Source organism: Neoarius graeffei, chromosome 22, assembly GCF_027579695.1.
Source record: "Neoarius graeffei isolate fNeoGra1 chromosome 22, fNeoGra1.pri, whole genome shotgun sequence".
NCBI classification, from domain to species: Eukaryota; Metazoa; Chordata; class Actinopteri; order Siluriformes; family Ariidae; genus Neoarius; species Neoarius graeffei.
In genome coordinates this window covers 33506332-33521612 of record NC_083590.1, presented here as the reverse complement: position 1 = coordinate 33521612, position 15281 = coordinate 33506332, and positions in this window count along the sequence as shown.

Sequence of the window (15281 nt, the reverse complement as noted above, 5' to 3'; positions counted from 1 at the left end):
CAGTTCTCACAGGTGAAACCGAGAGCAGCTTGAATGTGAAGAATGCATTAAGAACAGCTGTGAGCTATTTCTCCATAATCCATCACGAACACTGACCTTGGTGATTTCTGTTATCCACGAAGAAATGGAAGGGAGGTTCTAAAATTGGAGCATACAACTGACACCGCCAGGCCTCCATGAGCACTTAATAGCAATCTGAAACAGCTGGTATGGAAATGAGGAGACAAGTTCAGGCACGGTGGGAATATTGGCATGGAAGTCTAGGCTAATTTTAGCAAGTATGTTTTCTTTTTCTTATAGATGACTCAGAACACGATATATGCGTTGGTCATGCCGTAATGCAGCCACAGGTTTTCCTTTCCCCCGTTCCTCCTTCTGTGTAAATTTCATGGGTAGTTTTAACTTCCTCTTTGTTGTGACATAAAGAAGTCTGTGGAAAAACTATTTTGTGAACTGGTTATTGTAGTTTGTTTGCATGCTTGTTTTGGCCAACCTGGTTATTTGAGATAATTTCCATTCGTTCAATGCTCTAGTCCCACTGTAATTAGTTGACTCACTCAGTGCCTCCAGTAATGAGGGCACACTGATCATGCTTTCCACCGAACAATCTCAGGCCTCTGCCATTGGAGCAGGTGTAAGTTATTCTCTGCAGGCAATTGCATGCTGAATGCCAGCTCTGACTAATGCTGTAAGAAGCACACTAGCAGATCCGGCCTTGACAAGAATGATGCATCATAATGATAGTGTCGAATTTTATCATGGCCATTGCTTTCAGAGACAGTGAAGAAATGGGGAAGTAATTGAAATGTTGAACATTCCACAGTGCATCATGTGTAATGATAAACAGGGCTTTATTTCTGTGGGAATGTCATGTGCTTGCCCTAAAACTGTCATGCAGAAGTGTTTTGATGACCCTTTTTTTTTTTTGCTAGGACTGTTATAGAAGTATAAATATGAAATAAAACACTCGGTGTCTTATTTGTACTTAGACTTGGGAATTTATACTTGGACTTTTCTCAGCCTTGGGTATTGGTCTTGTTAAATATGGTCTTGGTCTGTTTCTGTAAAAATAATATTTGTGTTCGCGTTTCTTTCTGCATGCACAAAGTTTGACAAGAAATAATTCCTTCTTCTAGAAAACATAACCTAATCATTGGCGCAATTCACAAATGAAGCCAACCAGTGAAAGTAAGGCCTCAAGCTTGGCCTCAAAAAAGCTTCAATAGTTTTTGGTCTCGATCTTTAGTAGGCCGAACTTTCATTTGGATGTAATCTTGACTTGACCTCAACCCCATTAATCCTTGGTTTGTACATGATCTTTGCCAGTCTTGGCCAGTTTTGACTACCCTAGTCATGAAGATAGCTTACTGACCATTACAAAGAACTGACACTGGAGACTCCTTCCATAAATGTGAAATACAGTAAACATCTTCTGACAGAAAGCATCACCATATCAATGATTACATATTTGTTAAAGATTCATTCATCCATTATCTGTAACTGCTTATCCTGTGCAGGGTCATGGGCAAGCTGGAGCCTATCCCAGCTGACTATGGGCGAGAGGTGGGGACGAGTTGCCAAATCATCACAGGGCTGACACATAGAGACAAACAACCATTCATACTCATATTCATGGTAGATTTAGAGTCACCAATTAACCTAACTAACTAACTAACCTAAGTCTTTGGACTGTGGGGGAAACCGGAGCACCCTGAGGAAACCCACATAGACACGGGGAAAACATGCAAACTCCACACAGAAAGGCGCCCATCTGCCACTGGGCTCGAACCCAGGACCTTCTTGCTGTGAGGCAACAGTGCTAACCACTACAGCACTGTGCCACCTCTTTATTAAACAACAGAATTCTGACTAAATTTATTAGTTGCTTCGATGATGTTAAGCATCCACCATACGAGTCTCTGTGAATAAGTTGTTACTATAGAAACAATAAGGTATAAACCTGGGATTTGAAATACAGCTGGCACTATTGTTAGAGCTGCTGTTATAGAAATTAACACCTTCGAACAAAACAGGTTTGAGAATTAAACAGCTCTGTGGTATTATATCATATAATTACACACATATTGGAAGGCAAACCTAGTCTTGAAGGAACATAAACTTGTAGCCCCCCAGTATTGCATCCAAGCCACAGCTGCCACATTGCTAACCATTGCAACTATATCACACCAGGAGCGCACTGAAAATAAAAATGTTAGACTCTCGCAGACGTATTCAGCTGGTCTTATATGCAGTGTTAGTCTTTTGCATCCATAGAATCTTCTATTCCTGGATTTGAAATCTCCATGGTTTATAGGATAAATAGTGGTTGTATTCTCTACTTAGTCATGTCAAAACTGAACAACCAGTCTTGTTGAATTTCAAGCAAGTGAAGCACTGAATAAGACTAGGAGAGCTTCTCTACAGAGAACAGCCCTTCTCTCTTTTCCTTCACCTCTTGTTTTTCTGCACTCGGTTAACTCAGACCAGACAGAACAGTTTGTTTTCCTGAGAGATGCCTGATATCATCATCAGGAGCCAACTGAGCCACGACTGAGCTGCTTGTGTCGGCAAAGGAAATGGTGGCAGATGTGGCAGCTTTGTGAGTCAATATGTATAGTTATTCAGCAAACTTGTCCTCTGTTACTCACCAACTCCACCATGTGACACCATGAGAGGAGTTGGAATGTGGAGCCACTTTCAGGGTGTCAACTTTTGCTTTAGCGAGGTCAAAGAGTGAACAAGGACCACACAGATTCCTTCTAGTAAGTGGCTAAGATAAGCACCTTCTTTGCACAGGTCTAAACAATGGGAAGATAGGTAAACAAATAGATGGATGGATGAATATATGGATGGATGGGCAGATATTTGGTCAGATAGATAGATAGATAGATAGATAGATAGATAGATAGATAGATAGATAGATAGATAGATAGATAGATGCTGTATATACATATATGGACGGAGGGATATACGATTGGCCATACAAATAGACGGATGGATGGATGGATGGATGGATGGATGGATGGATGGATGGATGAAAAGGCATTTGGATAGATACTGTAGATAGATAGATATGCACTGTACATGCATGGAGGGATGGAAGGATATACGTTTGGCCATACAAATAGATGGATGGATGAATGAATGAATAGACATTTGGATATATAGATAGATATGTACTGTACATACATGGATGAAGGGATATACGTTTGGCCATACATATAGAAGGATGAATGAATGAATGAATGAATGAATGAATGAATGAACATTTGGATAGATGGATGGATGGATGGATGGATGGATGGATGGATGGATGCATTAGTCCTGGGTATGACTTTAAACTACAACTGGTGGTGAGTCTCAGGTCCGGGAGGACTTGAGTATTGGAGAAAGTGGAGTTACCCCTTAATCACCATTGCTCCCAGGTCCGCTCTGACCCGGAGTGTTAGCACCTGCCTGGGTTCCAGCTATGGGTTAAATAGTACATCACCAATAAGGCGCTGGCAGCAGGGCACTTTTCAGTGCAATGTGGCAGATGAACCCAACAGGGTCAATGGCACACCACCTGATGGCATGTGGAAGAGCCACTCAAATGGCCAACAGATGGCATCACTCGGCAAGTCAGTTGTCACTGCGGGGCAACATCCTTACCTGTCAGGAGGTCTTTTGTGCACCACTTGGCATCAGGTCTGGAGGTCCAGAGAAACAAGATGATGGGGGCACGACATCGTTTATCTTACCTTACTGTGCAAGGCACTTCATTAGGAGAGGAGAATAGTATGCGAGAGCTCACAAGGCCAGATATTCCGTGACGGCTCAGCTGGGCCATTCAAGCCACCACTGTGGGTGACTCTGTTGCTTTAGGTGGGATTTACATTAGACCGGATCAGCGGATCATCAGATTAACGTTTTTAAAACGATTCGCATGCACACAGCAACACCAATACACGGATACGCTCGGCTCTGCAGGCATCCTGCGCTCCAAATCACTCCGCCCTGAACAGCGAGTGCCCTCTGGAGGGTGCGCACTCCGGCCCTGCGCAGCTCACAGAGCGCGCGAGTGAAGTGCACGAGCAGTGATTCGGGACTGAGCCGCTGTGTGTGTGATCCCAGCGCATATCACTTACCACTTGCAAGTGGAAGGATGGCAAGCCTAAAGACAATCATAACTACACAATGGGCAGTATTTGCATCAGTATTTGCAGTATTTTCATACTTTTATACTCTTTAATGAAAAGTGATACAAGGCGGAAGTCCGCGCCGTTTTTCAGCAGTCGCGTCACATGACCAACGCCAGCGAATCAGGAAGGTGGATGTCACAGTGACGTTGTCCAATGACGACGCCAGCTAGAGCTCAGCACAGCGTATCCGCGTATTCTCAATGTTTACACAGCACCGGACCAGACACGATCTGGATTGAATACGTGGACCCTGGCGGATTCCCGTTTCCCGGCGTTTTAATGTAAACGGACAGTGCATCCGCGAAGAAAACGAGACAGATACGGTCTAATGTAAACTTGTGTGGGCCTCACGGCCCATCTGCATTTCTGCGCATCCTAATGAAGTAGTCATCATCACTAGCGATGGACAGCCGACGACAACATACATGCATGCATGGAGGGATGGAACGATATGCATTTGTCTATACAAATAGATGGATGGATGAATGAATAGGCATTTGGATATATAGATAGATAGATGGGGCAGCACGGTGGTGTAGTGGTTAGCACTGTCACCTCACAGCGAGAAGGTTCTGGGTTTGAGCCCAGTGGCTGATGGGGGTCTTTCTGTGTGGAGTCTGCATGTTCTCCCCATGTCTGCGTGGGTTTCCTCCGGGTGCTCCGGTTTCCCCCACAGTCCAAAGACATGCAGGTTAGGTTAACTGGGGACTCTAAATTGACCGTAGGTGTGAATGTGAGTGTGAATGGTTGTTTGTCTCTATGTGTCAGCCCTGTGATGATTTGGTGACTTGTCCAGAGTGTATCCCGCCTCTTGCCCATAGTCAGCTGGGATAGGCTCCAGCTTTCCCGTGACCCTGCACAGGATAAGCGGTTACGGATAATGGATGGATGTACTGTACATACATACATACATGGAGGGATATATGTTTGGCCATACAAATAGATGGATGAATGAATAGACATTTGGGTAGCTAGCTGGATAACAGCATTTGCACACACACACACACACACACACACACCAGTTTTTCCTGAGTGTATTATTAACATTTGCAGGAATGTGAGAACAATCTGTGATTATGACACAGAAAATCACTGACCCTACCTTTAAATTGCGTAACAGAAAAGTATCATTGGGAAATACTCTGAGGTTGAATCCTGATGATGATGATGCCACAGCCAACTGTGGACAGAAGTCCAAGAGAGCAAAACTGGCTTGGGTCTCTGGATGGGCAGGGTGCTGTTACTCTCTCCCCTGTCCGTCACAGCATCACGAGACATTTGCGGGTGTCTGTGAGCTCTTGTATGTGTAAGAGGGCAGTTGGTGCTTTTCTCCGAGTGTGTTCAGTTCTGTAATGTAGCATAAAGAGCAGTTTGAAAAGATGTGATGTCTGGCTTTACATGTCTTGAAGGAGGCACATACTAGCCTTCAGTCTCCCTTGTTGGTTGGTGTCATGTGATAGGGGAGAGCTGAATAGTCAGTGGGAATTTGCAAATGACATCATTTTGTGCTCCTCTAAAACAAAACTAAATTAGTTTCTACATTTTTGAACTTCCAAGTGAAACATGTAATGGTCACTTAGTGGTTTTTGTTGCACATTAACATGCTGGTTTGCATTAAAGGTTGAGGTGATTTCTGAACGGAAGCTGTTGTTAGTGTGTAGGCGGCAGTAATTAACGGAGGAGGAAACATACATTATTAATAGTAATGGATTATAGTAATGGATTATAATAATGGGCTGCTGCATGATCTGTCATACCCACCACCCAAAGCCCTTGGCATGTTGATGTACCCACTGTTGAGCAATCAAGAGCACTCAGCTGAGCTCTGCTCAACTAAGTCGTGATATTGTCAAACAAGACACCAGGGTGGACTTAAAGAACACAGACAAACATTGACCTTTTTTTTTTTTTAATACCTCAATCTTCATGTTGACGATAAACACAAAAGCGCTGAGGTAGCATTCAGGCTGGTTTTGCTGACAGTCAAAACAAACGTGTTATGTAAATACCCTTTGTGATTGCAACATGCTTGAATAGCCAGCCATTTTTCCCACAGTGGGACGAAATTGTGAAACTGAGAATGTGAACTCATAGCCAGACTTTCTTTGATTGGAACATGCACTCGTCAGCGATCAGACATGAAACTCATGAGACAAACAAAGACTAAATTCACTGACGTGCCTTAAGCCTTAACAGTGTTCGTTCATTCATTCTTAGGAACCGCCTGGTCAAGAACACGAGGTTGAAATTACTTTATATTTTGGGAAATAGAATAAAATCAATTTGCTAGAAAATCCCCCCCCAAAAAACAAAACAAAACCAAAAGTCAAATAGTCCCACACACATCTCTAGATGGGACCAGTTATGAAGTCGACTGATGTTACTGAGGTTGAGGAACTGTCAGAGCAAGAAATCCCACACCATGCTGACAGAGCGCTGTATTTTTTCTCCAGTGTTTTCCAGTATTTCCAGGGGTATAGTTGGAGTGTTCATATTTAATTGTGTTCATATTCAAAACAGCAGCAACAACAGCAAATTCCAGTTTATACTAAAAGCACTTCTGGTTTGGAATCCAGATACAGAACCATTTAACAGTTCTCATTCTCATCTCATTATCTCTAGCCGCTTTATCCTTCTACAGGGTCGCAGGCAAGCTGGAGCCTATCCCAGCTGACTACGGGCGAAAGGCGGGGTACACCCTGGACAAGTCGCCAGGTCATCACAGGGCTGACACATAGACACAGACAACCATTCACACTCACATTCACACCTACGGTCAATTTAGAGTCACCAGTTAACCTAACCTGCATGTCTTTGGACTGTGGGGGAAACCGGAGCACCCGGAGGAAACCCACGCGGACACGGGGAGAACATGCAAACTCCACACAGAAAGGCCCTCACCGGCCCCGGGGCTCGAACCCAGGACCTTCTTGCTGTGAGGCGACAGCGCTAACCACTACACCACCGTGCCGCCCCCATTTAACAGTTGTTCCACAAAATCGAGTCATACATGAGCTGATATCCAACGAGGCGCGTAGCACCTACAGTAATTGGCTATAAGCCATGTACGATGAGATTGAGCGGAATAACTGTTTTATTCTATCCACATTCACTGGGTTTTGAGAAAGAGAGCATTTTTATTGTTATTTTTTGCAAATTCCATAAGTAAAAATTCTGTAAAAACGTCCGACAAAATAATTTCCGCTTAGAATGTAAACAAACAGGCAGGAGCAATTTGTGAAAAATGCTATAATAATAATAATAATAATAATAATTTTTGAAAAATAAAAAAGATATATTCTTACCACGAAATACTTTCATTCCATAATTTGTTGCTTTTTAAAAGTATTTCTGGGGTTTTGTTTTTGAGTAGTCTTTATTTCGTCCTCGGTTGGTTCAGTAACACACTCCGCCATTTTCTTCTTCTTCTTCTTCTTTAGTTTTTTTTTTTCCTTCGGTTGGCAAACCAACTTAAAGGTGCATTACCGTTACTGACTGGGCTGGAGTATGGAACAGGAGATATTTTTTTTGGGGGGGGGGGGGGGGGGACTATATTCTTTTAGCTATTTCTGTTTCTTTTACACTACCGTTCAAAAGTTTGGGGTCACCCAGACAATTTTGTGTTTTCCATGAAAAGTCACACTTTTATTTCCCACCATAAGTTGTAAAATGAATAGAAAATATAGTCGAGACATTTTTCTGGCCATTTTGAGCATTTAATCGACCCCACAAATGTGATGCTCCAGAAACTTTGCACATTATGAAATCGAAAGGCCGTCTCACTTTTAAAGGAACAGGCACTCAAATCAGCCATTTTGAACAGGGTTATTTCGACAGGGTGAGAGGGGAGCTGTGGTGCTTTATCCTTGTGATATTTTGACGAAAGCACGTCACAGACATTTCATAAAGACTTCTGGGAACTGTGTCAACTTGTGGAAAAGGTGTAAGTCACCTTTAACACAATGCTAAGAGCCGATATGTATTAACGTACACTACCGTTCAAAAGTTTGGGGTCACCCAGACAATTCTGTGTTCTCCATGAAAAGTCACACTTTTATTTCCCACCATAAGTTGCAAAATGAATAGAAAATATAGTCGAGACATTTTTCTGGCCATTTTGAGCATTTAATCGACCCCACAAATGTGATGCTCCAGAAACTCAATCTGCTCAAAGGAAGGTCAGTTTTATAGCTTCTCTAAAGAGCTCAACTGTTTTCAGCTGTGCTAACATGATTGTACAAGGGTTTTCTAATCATCCATTAGCCTTCTGAGGCAATGAGCAAACACATTGTACCATTAGAACACTGGAGTGAGAGTTGCTGGAAATGGGCCTCTATACACCTATGGAGATATTGCACCAAAAACCACACATTTGCAGCTAGAATAGTCATTTAGCACATTAGCAATGTATAGAGTGGATTTCTGATTAGTTTAAAGTGATCTTCATTGAAAAGAACAGTGCTTTTCTTTCAAAAATAAGGACATTTCAAAGTGACCCCAAACTTTTGAACGGTAGTGTAAATACTTGATAACAAAGTGATATATCTGACTTGATGCATGCTGCCATGCTGTTTTTCTCTACTCATGGTATATGAGCTGATATCCTAGTAGTATAGTAGCCAATCAGAGCATGTGATTGCTTATATCCAGTGAATGTGGATAGAATAAATCTGAATATTTGGAGCACAAAACAGATTCCGATAGCAGCCTTATACAGTGTTAGACCCCGAATGGACAGTGAAGTTTTATAGATGTTTCAAGAGCGGAAAAGCAGAACAGATCTAATGTCTGCTGACATACAGTCCAGCTGGCAGCTTTGCAGATCTGTTGTCAGTCTCAGGACAGCATTGGTAGCCAAGCACTTCAACACCTTGCATGAATTCAAAAGACTCTTTATTATTATACACATGTTCAGTTTCCTTGCACACAGCAGGACTGTAACTAAAACAGACAAGCAGCTTGTGTGCTGCTTGATGGGTCGCTTTGGATTTCCGAGCTGATTTAGGAGACGTTCCTCCAGCCTTCTCTTCTCACTCATACTATTCCCACCTCACACAAGAGCTCTTAACACAAGCCAGATGACTCCACTGGAATCAAGTCAAGGAAGGAAAATTATCTTCTCAGTTTTCAGGAGTAAATATTTTCTCCGCTTGGAAGGTAACTGCAAACAGCCAGAGCTGGATGAGAAGAAAATCCAAATCTCCTGCTGTTTTCTTCACATTTTCTTGGTGAGAGAAAAGCAGATACAAAAGCAGCTTCTGCAACACTCATGAGGAAAGAATGAAGGAAGAATAAAGGACCACCATGCTTGTCTTGGAATCTGCCTCAATAAGAATGCACCTTTGGATCATAGCTAGGTGGTATAAAGAGAAGGATTATAGGATTTAGTGTCAGCCTGTTGCATTGAGAGCTGTGTTCTTGAGATTTGATTGTGTTGTACTGAAGTTGGGGCCAAAAGAGCAGGATGTCTCTACTGTCCATTATTATGAATGTGATGGCTCATTGTCTATCTTTGACTTTAAAAAAAAAAACAAAAAAAAAAAGTTTCCTGTTTCTACTAATGCTCACACAAAGGGTCTTAAGAGATTCATGAGGCCTGCAGCAAACCAGACTGATTCCCTCCAGATGTTCCGTTACATCCTGATTCACCCAAACAAACACCCAGATTATGGACAGGAGGACACAGAGCAGAGCTGCATGCTCTTCATCAGGCTCCTCAACCCTCCTCTCATCTCCTTTAGCGCTTGTGCCAACAGATGTCCCTTTACATCCTCTCTTACCCGAACATGCAATTACAAGCAATTCCTTCCTTCCGCAAGTCTGGACTCCCATAAGTGCACTACCTGTTGCTCATCTACGTCACTGTTTCCAACAGTCAGTGGCTTTTCTTGTACTTGAAGAGCCTCCAGAGGTTTGGATTGTATCCACTTGGTAGTGGTGTTACCAAATACAAATACATTAGATCATGTGCTGTAAACAGATACAAATAACAGTCGGACTGTTGTGTTTTATGAAGCTTGCTGTAAAGTTTGACATGGTGTCTGGTTGAGAGGTGTGCACTGGGATTGGTATCCTGCAGGATACAACAAAAGAAGTTGTGCAAGTGGGTGGGAGGTCATGTGCAAGTGAGTGAGCAATCAGATATAAAGTTTGCATGACAAACAATCACATTCATAAACATGAACATGCACCAGGCCTTAGTAACTTCCTGGTCAGGCTCATGGCAGTGAAAATTAGGCTACTGACTTCTTTATATTTTGGGAACTAAAGCCAAATAAAATTAGTAGAAAATATCGCAAGTGCATTCTCAGAAAATGAAGTAGATTATTGTGCCTTTAGGGGTACAGCGGCTTGTCACTGGGGCAGTACCTTCTAAGGTACTTATTTGCAACCTTTATATACTGCTTGGGAACATACATGTACCTTTTTATCCCCCACCCAAATGAAGTTCGGCGGGGGATATAGAAACGGGTTCCGTCCATCCGGCTGTCCGTCCGTCCGGTCATGTTTTTGTTTCTGGGCCATATTGTTAAAACTACTGAAGATATCTTCATGAAACTTTGTATTACATATCAAGCAACATGTGAACCAGTGCCTTTTGCTATTTTGGATTTTTGAAAAAAAAATTTTTTTTTCAAATTTTTACATAAAAAATAGATTTTGACTTAGTTTCTAAGAGCAATGTTAGTTTCCGGAGCATATATCCAAAACTATTCATGATACGGGTTTGAAACGTGGTATACATGTTAACAAGGTGATATAGATGTGCCTTTTCATACTAAGGAATTTGAAAAATTTTAATTTTTCATGTTTCCATGGAGGGCGGCACGGTGGTGTAGTGGTTAGCGCTGTCGCCTCACAGCAAGAAGGTCCTGGGTTCGAGCCCCGGGGCCGGCGAGGGCCTTTCTGTGTGGAGTTTGCATGTTCTCCCCGTGTCCGCGTGGGTTTCCTCCGGGTGCTCCGGTTTCCCCCACAGTCCAAAGACATGCAGGTTAGGTTAACTGGTGACTCTAAATTGACCGTAGGTGTGAGTGTGAATGGTTGTCTATGTGTCAGCCCTGTGATGACCTGGCGACTTGTCCAGGGTGTACCCTGCCTTTCGCCCGTAGTCAGCTGGGATAGGCTCCAGCTTGCCTGCGACCCTGTAGAAGGATAAAGCAGCTAGAGATAATGAGATGAGATGAGATAATGAGATGAGATGAGATGTTTCCATGGAAACAATTTCAGACTTAGTCTCTCAGGTTAATCTTCGGGGTAGGTTTTGTTTCCGGAGCAGAACTTGAAAACTATGAGTGGTACGGTCTTGAAAGTTGGTATATGTGTTGATTAAGTAATGTACATGTGCCTTTTGATACTAGGAAATGTGAGAAATTTTAATTTTTAGCTCATCTGGACCAAAGGTCTGGTGGGTTTATGCCATGGGCTGATGAGATCAGTGTAAAGAGGTAGGGTTGGTTTCCTGCAGCAGAACTTGAAAAATGTGACAAATAATATCTTGAAACTTGGTATATAGTTGGTCTATAGGGCAGGGGATATAGATGCTTCTTGTTGGCCCTAAAAAGGAACACACCGTTACCTTGAGGTCCAATAATGAGCCCTCGGGGGTACATTATTGTAGAGCGTACCTTGGGGGATAGAAATGGACTCCTACTGTTCCCCTATTTCTGACAGTGTGGGTATGCAAAAAAATGAATAAAAATAAAATATATATGTATAAACACACAACCCCTGACAAAAAATATAGAATCACTACTCTTGGAGGATGTTCATTCAGCTGTTTTACTTTGTAGCAAAAAAACAAATCACAGATATGTCACGAAATTATTATTATTTTTTTAAAGATATTTTTTGGGCTTTTTGCACCTTTATTGGATAGGACAGTGTAGAGACAGGAAATGAGCGGGAGAGAGAGAGACGGGGAGGGATCGGGAAATGACCTCGGGCTGGAATCGAACCCGGGCCGCCCGGATTTATGGTATGGCGCCTTATCCACCTGAGCCATGACGCCCCCACGAAATTATTTTATTTAACAGCTGAACATTCTAGCTTTGTAAAATATACCTCAAAAAAATTAAATGAAATTGTTGTAATTAATGGCATATTATTTTTAAGATCAAGTAGAGGAAAAAATGATCAAATCACTCAATGACGTGGAAAAAATTATGGAATCACCCTATAACTTGCATTTCTAAAACAAATACCCACACAAGCCAAAATATGCAAATGAGTCTGCAGTTAAAAGCGAGTGCTTGTAGTCCTTAATGAGCTGTTATACCTGGCTGACTGACAAGAAATATGGCCCCGACAAGAAAGCTGTCAGGTGAAATAATGGAAAGGAATATAATAAAACTCCTTAAAGAAGATAATTCTGCATGGAGTGTGGCAAAACATGTTGGTTGTTCCCAGTCAGCTGTGTCTAAAATTTGGAGTGAGTCCAAACAAAATAGGAAGGCTGTAAAAGGGAAGCATACAGGTAGAGCAAGGAAGACATCAAAGTGTCAGGACAGGAAACTGCCTTGAATATGCCTTGAAAATAGAAAACGCACAACAAAAGAAATGCAAAACAAACGGGTAGAAACAGGAGTCAATGTTTGTGACTGAACGGTAAGAAATCGGCTGAAGGAAATGGGATTTACGTACAGAAAAGCCAAACAAAAACCATCATTAACATCTAAACAGAAGAAAACAAGGTTCCAGTGGGTTAAAGAGAAACAGTCATGGACTGTGGATGATTGGATAAAAGTGATATTCAGTGATGAATCACGAATCCACATTGGCCGAGGAGATGATGCTGGAACTTTTGTTTGGTGCCGTTCCAATGAAACATATTGTATAAAGATGACTGCCTGAAAAAAAACAAGCAAATTTCCACAGTCATTGTTGATGATATGGGGTTGCATGTCAGGTAAAGGACCTGAGGAGATGGCAGTCATTAATTACCTCTACAGTAAACGCACAGGTGCACATTGAAATTTTGGACACTTTTCTCATTCCATCAATCGAAAGTACTTTTGGTGATGATGAGGTCATTTTTCAGGATGATGATGATGCATCTTGCCACAGAGCATCCATCTATCCACCCATCCATTATCTGTAGCCGCTTATCTTGTCCTACAGGGCCGCAAGCAAGCTGGAGCCTATCCCAGCTGGCTATGGGTGAGAGGTGGGGTACATCCTGGACAAGTCACCAGGTTATCACAGAGCTAACATATAGACACAGACAACCATTCACACTCACATTCACACCTATGGTCAATTTAGAGTCACCAGTTAACCTAACCTGCATGTCTTTGGACTGTAGGGGAAACCGGAGCACCCAAAGGAAACCCACGCGGACACGGGGAGAACATGCAAACTCCACACAGAAAGGTCCCCGTCAGCCGCTGGGCTGGAACCCAGAACCTTCTTGCTGTGAGGCAACAGTGCTAACCACTACATCACCGTGCCGCCTGTCACAGAGCAAAGATCATTAAAACTTTTCTTCAGGAAAGGCAGATCAACTCAATGGGATCTCAATCCAATTGAAAATTTATGGTGGAAACTGAAAAAAAAAATGTTCCATGACACGACTCCAACCTGCAAAGCTGATCTACTGCTACACGAGAAAGTTGGAACCTGACTGATAAAGAATATTGTGTTTCATTAGTGAAGTCCATGCCTCAAATAATTCAAGCTGTCATAAAAGCCAGAGGAGGTGCAACAAAGTAGTAATTGTGATTTTTTTTGTTTTTGTTCATGATTTCATAATTTTTTCCTCTACTTGATCTTAAAAAAAATGTGCCATTAATTACAACAATTTAATTTAATTTTTTTGAGGTATATTTTACAAAGCCAGAATGTTCAGCTGTTAAATAAAATATTTTCGTGTCATAAATACACTATATTGCCAAAAGTATTCGCTCACCTGCCTTGACTCACATATGAGCTTAAAGTGCCATTCCACCATTGGATGTATTCTTTGGCATAAAATACAATATATTTTATGACAACATGACTAGACAGGGGCGGCACGGTGGTGTAGTGGTTAGCGCTGTCGCCTCACAGCAAGAAGGTCCTGGGTTCGAGCCCCGGGGCCGGCGAGGGCCTTTCTGTGTGGAGTTTGCATGTTCTCCCCGTGTCCGCGTGGGTTTCCTCCGGGTGCTCCGGTTTCACCCACAGTCCAAAGACATGCAGGTTAGGTTAACTGGTGACTCTAAATTGACCGTAGGTGTGAATGTGAGTGTGAATGGTTGTCTGTGTCTATGTGTCAGCCCTGTGATGACCTGGCGACTTGTCCAGGGTGTACCCCGCCTTTCGCCCGTAGTCAGCTGGGATAGGCTCCAGCTTGCCTGCGACCCTGTAGCGGCTAGAGATAATGAGATGAGATGACTAGACAGAGAAATCTTTTAGCTTCAAAATGATATATCAAACATAATTTTTTGACAACGACAAGTATATTAATTTTGCGACCAAAGTCACCTACCCTTTTAATTTCCGCGCGTGATGTCATCGGCAGGTTCCCCTTCTTGTGTACCACGTGTCAGTCTATTTTTAGACCAGGAAACCCCCAAAGTGAGAGAGTCATTTCTCCTCGTATATGGGGGCCAAAAAAATTGCGAAAAATTTTGAGTTAATCTTTCAGTTAGCTAAATTTATTGGTATTAGCTAGATTTATTGGTATTATTTTTATCGCGTTCTATCCGCCATTGCTGATAATATGTGCCACGTCACACGTCACGTGGTACACAAGAAGGGGAACCTGCCGATGACATCACGCGCGGAAATTAAAAGGGTAGGTGACTTTGGTCGCAAAATTAATATGCTTGTCGTTGTCAGAAAATTATGTTTGATATATCATTTTGAAGCTAAAAGATTTCTCTATCTAGTGATACCATTTATATATGTTGTCAAAATATATTGTATTTTATGCCAAAGAATACATCCAATGGTGGAATGGCACTTTAAGTGACATCCCATTCCTAATCCATAGGGTTCAATATGACGTTGGTCCACCCTTTGCAGCTAGAACAGCTTCAACTCTTCTGGGAAGGCTGTCCACAAGGTTTAGGAGTGTGTTTATGGGAATTTTTGACCATTCTTCCAGAAGCGCATTTGTGAGGT